Source organism: Salvelinus fontinalis, chromosome 39 (genome assembly GCF_029448725.1).
Source record: "Salvelinus fontinalis isolate EN_2023a chromosome 39, ASM2944872v1, whole genome shotgun sequence".
NCBI lineage: Eukaryota > Metazoa > Chordata > Actinopteri > Salmoniformes > Salmonidae > Salvelinus > Salvelinus fontinalis.
The window spans coordinates 5,225,195-5,234,416 of record NC_074703.1 but is presented as its reverse complement, the minus strand read 5'-3'; positions in this window follow the sequence as shown (position 1 = coordinate 5,234,416).

Here is a 9,222-nt window from a genome sequence, read left to right as displayed (position 1 = left end):
ATAAGACCTAGTTAGCTAGCTCTAGCTAAAAAGTTAATACACTTTAGACTAACGTTAGTAAAAATATATGTTATGTTAATGGCATATTTAACGCAGCCACCAGCAGTAGAAACAATGACAAAGCGGAGTCCCGACTCTCCACCCATGTTAAGGTAAAAAGTTAAGGGACGGGGCTGGAGAAATGTAACCACTCAAATAGAAATAGCTATCCATGATATCAAAATTATAGTTTTAGTCATGTTTTGAGGCTATGTAGTGTTTGTTTACAATTATATTATTGACAAAGATTGTAATAAAACAAGCTTATATTTTGGGTTATGATGGGGTACGACCAATGGTTAATATACATCATTGGGTACGACAGAACTTAGCTCATGAGGCATACAAGTTGTATTTTTCAATGGGTACATATCATTATTAATAAGAACAACAATGGATGAAGCAACTGCTGATTTGACGATATAGCGTGAAATAAAGTCATGAACGATTTCGAAACGGTCTAGACATATCGATATTGCAGATACGTGGACTTGCCAGTGCCACCATTTCAGGCAGGCCAGGATCATAGGGCAAGATACGGCATACGCCATGTTGAACATCGAACGCACACCAAACCTAGCTAACGTTAGCTACGTTATCAAATTTGTTAACAATTTCTATCGTTAACTTACAATTTTCGCATGGATCCTGACTTTGCATCTCGGCCTCATACAATGGTCAACAGGAAGCTAAGGTATACTTGAAAAGTTAGCTAGCTAGATTTGATTTAGATGCCCCACTTCCCGGTCTAAAGTTGCCGTTCTCTCCACATACCATTCAGGCAGTAAGGAACGGAAGTTGTTTCCATCAGTTTCCGGGTTTTCTTGTTTTTCTAAATAAAACACAGATAGGGCTTTCCTAATCACGCATTACATCTCAAGCTACTACTTGTAAGTCGCTCTGGATAAGAGCGTCTGCTAAATGACTTAAATGTAAAATGTAAATGTACTTACTGCTATGCCTTTGTTCTGTATTTTAATGGGCGTGTTCATACTACCGCTACATCATATTTATTAGACTAAATTCATTTAAAAAGTCGATGAAAAAGTGTAAGAATAGCTCATGCAGAGCCCATATGTAGTAGGACAAGTGTGCATGTTTATATGTAATGTCAATGGCAATTGTCATTATTACATCCTTCATACATTTTTTTTCAATGCCCTCATAATGACGACGACGCTGAATTCTGACATTATAGCGCCACCCTGTGTCCGTATTAAGCTATTACTGTTTTTGAGGATTGACAGTGGTGGCACAGGATGCTACAAATCTAGTAAGTGCACTGTAAATAGGAGCATCAATGCGGTGCAGCGGGTCAGGGCTGGATGACATTGTGTAAGGCAGAGAGTCAGAGACAGGCAGCTGGCCACTGAGGCAGAGAAGGTAAATGGAGACTGGGGTTGAGAGAGGGTGATGACCTTTAGAGGAACAGGGAAGGCTGGGGTGTGATGTTGACAACCCTAGACCTACATGCTGGATGGAGGGTCCTCACCCTTTTGCCCTCAGAACAGCCTCAATTGACTCCAATGCTTTCCGCAGTTGTGTCAAGTTGACTGGATGTCCTTTGGGTGGTGGACCATTCTTGATACACACAGGGAACTGTTGAGCATGAAAAACCCAGCAGCGTTGCAGTTCTCGACACAAACCGGTGCGCCTGGCACCTACCACAATACCCTGTTCAAAGGCACTTAAATCTTTTGTCTTGGTCATTCACCCACTGAGTTGCACACATACACAATCCATGTCTCAATTGTATCAAGGCTTAAAAATCCTCTTTAACCTGTCTCCACTTGTTTTTTTGTTTTTTTAACCTTTATTTAACTGGGCAGGCAGGTCAGTTAAGAGCAAATTCTTATTTACAATGACGGCCTACCAAAAGGCAAAAGGCCTCCTGCGGGGACGGGGGCATGGGATTAAAAATAAATAAATAATATAAGAAAATATAGAACAAAACACACAACATGATAGAACTACATAAAGATAGACCTAAGACAACCACATAACATGGCAGCAACACATGACAACAACATGGTAGCAGCACAACATCGTAGCAGCACAAAACATGGTACAAACATTATTGGGCACAGACAACAGCATAAAGGGCAAGAAAGTAGAGACAACAATACATCACGCGAAGCAGCCACAACTGTCAGTAAGAGTGTCCATGATTGAGTCTTTGCATGAAGAGATGGAGATAAAACTGTCCAGTTTGAGTGTTTTTTGCAGCTCGTTCCAGTCTCTAGCTGCAGCAAACTGAAAAGAGGAGCGACCCATGGATGCTTTGGGGACTTTAACCAGAATGTGACTGGCAGAACGGGTGTTCTGCCAGTCATATGTGGAGGATGAGGGCTGCAGAAGGTATCTCAGACAGGGGGAAGTGCGGCCTAAGAGGGTTTTATCAATAAGCATCAACCAGTGGGTCTTGCGACAGGTATACAAAGATGACCAGTTTACAGAGGAGTATAGAGTGCAGTATTGTGTCCTATAAAGAGCATTGGTGGCAAATCTGATGGCCGAAAGGAAAAAACATTAACCGCTCGAGAGCACCCTTACCTGCCGATCTATAAATTACGTCTCCGTAATCTAGCATGGGTAGGATGGTCATCTCAATCAGGGTTAGTTTGGCAGCTGGGGTAAAAGAGGAGCGATTACGATAGAGGAAACCAAGTCTAGATTTAACCTTAGCCTGCAGCTTTGATATGTGCTGAGAGAAGGACAGTGTAACCGTCTAGCCATACTCCCAAGTACTTCTATCCGGTGACTACCTCGAGCTCTAAACCCTCAGAGGTAGTAATCACACCGATGGGGAGAGGAGGATTCTTCTTACCAAACCACATGACCTTTGTTTTGGAGGTGTTCAGAATAAGGTTAAGGGTAGAGAAAGCTTGTTGGATGCTAAGAAAGCTTTGTTGTAGAGCATTTAACACAAAACCCGGGGAGGTGCCAGCTGAGTATAAGACTATCATCTGCATATAAATGGATGAGAGAGCTTCCTACTGCCTGAGCTATGTTGTTGATGTAAATTGAGAAGAGCATGGGGCCTAGGATTGAGCCATGGGGTACTCCCTTGGTGACAGGCAGTGGCTGAGACAGCAGATGTTTTGACTTTATACACTGCACTCTTTGAGAGAGGTAGTTAACAAACCAGGCCAAAAATACTCCAATACTCCTTAGCCAGCCCACAAGAATGGAATGGTCTACCGTATCAAAAGCTTTGGCTAAGTCAATAAAAATAGCAGCACAACATTGCTTAGAATCAAGGGCAATGGTGGCATCATTTAGGACCTTTAAAGTTGCAGTGACACATCCATAACCTGAGTGGAAACCAGATTGCATACCAGAGAGAATACTATAGACATCAAGAAAGCCAGTCAGTTGATTATTGACAAGTTTTTCCAACACTTTTGATTAACAGGGCAAAATAGAAATTGGCCTATAACAGTTAGGATCAGCTTGATCTCCCCTTTAAATAAAGATTGCACCGTGGCTGCCTTTCAAGCAATGGGAACCTCCCCAGAGAGGAGAGATGTTAAAAAGGTCAGAGATAGGCTTGGCGATGATAGGGGCAGCAACCTTAAAGAAGAAAGTGTCTAAACCATCTGACCCAGATGGTTTATTGGGCTCAAGTGTAAGGAGCTCCTTTGGCACCTCAGACTCAGTGATCGCCTGGAGGGAGAAACTTTGTAGCGGGGCAGAGGAAAAAGAGAGGGAGATGGGAAATGTTGGACGGACAAGGAGGCATGGCTGAGTCAAATAGGAATCCTGACTTAATGAAGTGGTGATTAAAAAGCTCAGCCATGTGCTTCTTGTCAGTAACAACCACACCATCAACATTAAGGGACATGGGCAGCTGTGAGGAGGAGAGTTTATTCTCCAGGTCTTTAACCATTTTCCAGAACTTCTTGGCATTAGACCCACAGAGAGAGAACTGCTACTTAAAGTAACTAACTTTGGCCTTCCGGATAGCCTGAGTGCACTTATTTCTCATTTGCCTGAACGAGAGCCAGTCAGCCTGAGTATACGTGTGCTGTGCCTTTCGCCAAATGGAATTCTTGAGGTGGAGTAACACTGCCTGTCACGACTTCCGCCGAAGTTGGTCCCTCTCCTTGATCGGGTGGTGTTTGGCGGTCGACGTCACAAACCTTCTAGCCATCATTGATCCATTTTTCATTTTCCATTGGTTTTGTCTTGTCTTCCTACACACCTGGTTCCAATCCCATTCATTACATGTTGTGTATTTAACCCTCTGTTTCCCCTCATGTCCTTGTCAGAGATTGTTCGTTGCATGTAGGTGTGTTATTGTTCTGGTGTGCGATGGGTTTTGCACCCTATTATGTTATTTTTGTATACTTTGGTTTTCGGAGTTTCTTTGAATGTTTATTAAACAGCTCTGTTTTTACCAAGTTCATTCTCCTGCGCCTGACTTCCCTGCCACCAACACGCACCGCATTACACTGCCAGATCACGGTCAGATTAATTCTCATTTTCTTTATGGGGTGTGTTTGTTAGCAATACCGCAAAAATTATAAAAAAAGAAGGTCCAAGTGTCTTGGACAGAGGGGATCAAGCTGATTCTATACCAATTTACAGAGGCCAGGTCATGAAGGAAGGCTTGCTCATTAAAGTTTTTTAGCAAGCGTATATGACAAATCAGGACAGGTCGTTTCAATGAGCAGCCATTACGGACACAGGCTGTAAAACAGTGATCACTAAGGTCATTACAGAAAATACCAGACTCAGACCTCTCAGCAGGATTATTTGTGAGGGTAACAAAAAAAAAGGAGAGTAGCCTTTTCTGGGTGTTTGGAATTATACCTTGTAGGATTGGTAATAATCTGAGAAAGATTTAGGGAGTCCCGTTGCTTTAGGACTTGGTGGTTTAAGCATGTCCCAGTTTAGGTCACCTAGCGGGACAAATTCAAACTTAGTGTAAGGGGCCAGGGGAGAATTTAGGGCATTTAGTGTACAGGCCGGTACTGATGGTGGACGATAACACCCAGCAACAGTCAACAAAGAGCTATTGTAAAGTTGAATGCTTTAAACCAGCAAATCAAATTGTTTGGGGACAGACTTGGTGGAGACAACCGAGTACTGAAGGTGTTCCTTGGTAAAGATTGCCACTCCACCACCTTCGGAAGATCTGTCTTGCTGACAAAGGTTATAGCCAGAAAGGTTAACATCAGTTTTCAAAACACTCTTAACCACGTCTCAGTAATGACCAACACATCTGGATGTTAGGTAATAAGCTTCTAGTGTTAACGTGCAGAAAACCCAGGCTTTTACGAGAGCAGAAATCAGTAAAGCAGATATCAGAGCACAAGTCAGAATTAGGGTTAGCAACAATAGATGGGCCAGGGTGTACATGCACATTTCCAGATATCATCAGCAGTAATACAACCGGGATGAGAGAGGACAGGGAGAGCTCTGCAGTGTTGATTTTTTTATGACATTTGAATGTGCATCAAATGGCAACAAGATCATATTGTACAGCAATTTCATCAGGTAACATGAATACAAATCTGGCGAAAAGTGGTTAGAATAGGAAGAGAGTCTGTGTAACCAATAAAGAGTCAGAGTCCCGAGTGTGGGAACAAACATAGTCTGTCCCACAGTCGAGTAAACAAGCAAGTTCATAGTCAACAAAGCACACAGGAGTCATCAGGCAAATAGTATAAAGCACAAGAAAAATATATAACGACTTGGGGCTAGCCATTGTAAATTCAGAGTCACGCGCCCCAACAGTGCCTGTGTGCTGGAGGTGAGCGAAAGCTCGGTAGGCAGGGGGGAGTGTGACGGGGGTACCTGTCCCAGACAGGGGTAGACAAGCCAGGGCAGACAGTGAACAGATTGCCAGGTGGAATCCAAGCAGCAGTGCAGTAGGTAGCGGGAGTAGGTGTCATACCCACGAGAGAAGCTTTTTTCAGGAGGCAGATTCCTTGTAGAAAATCCCAGCTAGCTAGCTAACGTAGCTAGCAAGTCTCTGTCCACCGTTTTTTTCCAAGTGAAAAAGGAGGTTGTTAGCTATATCTCTTCAGTTTTGGCGAATCGTCCTTCACGACGTCCAAACAAAGTTGTCCTGCGGCTGTTGTATTTGGGAGATTGCGAGGAGGATATCTTCTGATGTGATCAAAGAAACAATATTGTTTCTCATTGAGGTCATTTACAATTGAAGTGTCCTGGCTGCATATCAGTTCAAAATAGAGATGAATCCAGGGGTACTGTATTGTAATGACCTCTGCACAGGTGGGTGGGGGTTTCAAAGGCCTTTGCATTTGGGTGAGGTAGGCTGTGAAACTCTCCTTCCATTGTAGGGCTCAAGGGCTTTGACGCCTCTCAATTTACACCTCCGTGCTAATTGAAGTTGCAGCTGGATCTGTGCTGTTCTAGCCAACTTGTAGCCTTAAATTAGCATTCAGTCCTTATGAAATATAGCATTGTAATGTATTTGTCTTCTTGGCTTTAAAAGTAGCTTCAGACTAACGTTACTCACTCAGTTCCAGGTTGGATGGTGTTTTCAGGTTTCTTGTGCTTCTTTTGCTGGTCAGTGGTTTGTCAGAGCATTTGGAGCATTTGGAAATAATAATCTTTGGTAGTATTAATCCTTCCAGGTAATTTTGTCCAAAATCAGGTTGTAGGTTTGGAGTTTGGATTTGGAGTGAAGGTTAAGTTGTGGAGGGTAGTATCCTGTATATGTCCTTGCGGAAAAATCTAAGTTTCTAAATCTAACTTTTTGTTAAAACATGCTGAAAAATGAGGGACCCTATCTGCTCATGATGGAAAAAGTACTAAATGTCATACTGTAGTAAAAGTAAAGATACCTTAACAGAAAATGACTCAAGTAAAAGTGAAAGTTACCCAGTAAAATACTACTTGAGTAAAAGTTTAAAAGTATCTGTTTTTAAATGTACTTAAGTACAGTGGTAGAAAAAGTACTAAATCCTCATACTTGAGTAAAAGTACAAAGTAAAAATAAATGCTATACATCAAATTCCTTATATTAAGCAAACCAGACAGCACAATTTTCTTATTATTTTTAATTACGGATAGACACTGGCACACTCCAAAACTCAGACAGAATTTTGCAAACACAGTATTTTTGTTTTGTGAGTCCGTCAGATCAGAGGCAGTAGGGATGACAAAGTTTTATATTGATAGGGGGCCTAATTCTGTCCTAGTTGATCATGTAATGAGTATTTTAGATGTTAGGGAAAATGTATGGAGTACAAAGTACATTATTTTCTTTAGGAACGTAGTGGAGTCAAAAATATAAATAGTAAAGTAAAGTACAGATACCCCAAAAAACTACTTAAGTAGTACTTTAAAGTATTTTTACTTAATTAAGTACTTTACACCACTGATCTACACTGATTGAAGTTGATTTAACAAAGGACATCAATAAGGGATCATAGCGTTCACCTGGATTCACCTAGTCAGCCTATGTCATGGAAATGTACACTCAGTACAGGAGCATACTTTAGAATATAAGCCACAGTACATGGCACATCATTTCCTAATTGGGTCCAACATATTAAGAGAAACAGTTATGTGGAGATTAGGCTTGTTCTCAAGAGTCACAGGAATGTTTAGAGCCATGGCCAGAGTGGTTCTGTGTTTTATTCAGTCACTTTCACTTTGACTGCAATTGAGAAGTCAGCGGTATCCAACATTACACTGAGTAGACTTTCCCTTTTGATGGTCTGAAAAATGAGGTATAAATTAATTCAATATTCCAGGCTTATATTGAGGGTCCAGAATTTTATTGAGCTTTAGTATGATAAAGGTATTTTCTTTTACACTGAGTTATTTTTAATTGAGCATGTACTCTAGTCTAGTGCATGTGTGAGTCAGCACCAGTGTGTCTAATGCACCTGTAGAGGGCATAGTGGCACCAGGGTACATCTTTGCTCTGTCAGGACACTGCTTGGAGTGAACGAGGGAAGGAGGTGGACTTCTGAAAGACAGAAAGAAAATATGTGTCTTGTTTGATACAGATCATTCACCTGTAGCTCTGCTGGTTGATGTTCCTGATAAGCACACAGGGTCGGGTCGTTAGATGTGCAGTGTGATCACAATCAAGCCTCCATGATGCCTCAGTCTGACAGTGCATCCACAGGTGGAGAGAGGTCTATTGGGGGGACTGACCCCTTGTTCAAGGGTCAGTGGAAGAGCTAATCAGAACCCAAACACAGAGGAGTATTATAGCTGTCTATAGCCCTGTTACTGTGCTGCCTCATCAACCACTACAAAACCACCACTAGGGTTCACCTTTCCCAAACAAAGTCCTCACAGAGTTTGAACTACTCGCTACATCGAAACATTCCTGTCGCTCCCTGCCTGCCTTATGTTTCTCTACATGAACACTCAACACAGGTCAGACAGAATAGAGAAAGTCTGAAGTATTGTCTACAGGGCCTGGAGAAAATGAAAGAGGAGATAGCCTACCTGAACCGTTAACATTATGAGAAAATGTATTGAATCACCTGGTATGTAAACAAAGGTGTTTAATGTACTTGCCTCTTGGTCACAGCAAATACTTTCTTCATCTTGATAATAGTTTCCTGTGCTGAAGAAAGTTTTGCTGTCGATCTAATGATGCATACTTGAGAATCAAATCAGTAATGATTGCTGTTACAGTCATTTAAATGCAGTTTGAAAAGTAATGGGGATAGAATACATCCTTGAGGGACAACGTGCTCTATCATTAGATAGAGAACTTCCCTTGATTGTTTAATACACACTGGACTCTGTTGGAGCCCTTGATCCATAGAACGAGTTTACATTCAAGTTACTGATTTGATTCTCAAGTGTGCATCATTAGATCGACAGCAAAATTATCTTGCAGATGAGGCTTTTATGATCTTATTAAAGGTGATATCCGGTCGTCTCTGTTAGTAAAGAGGACAATTGTTTTGTTTCTGATTTCACTCTTAACCTTTTACTTTTACCTTTTGCTAAATCAGGGTCACACAGAGTGATTCTTGGTGTTCATAAACAAATCTACTTTGAAACAAAAGTATACACCTCACACACATGGTTATGGGCTTACAAAGAACAAGACACCTGTGCCATGCCAAATATAGAGTTGAAATGTATTCAATTTTGAGTTTGCATCCCAATATTACACTTTATACAGTGCATTTATGAAAGTATTCAGACCCCTTCCCTTTTTCCACATTTTGTTAT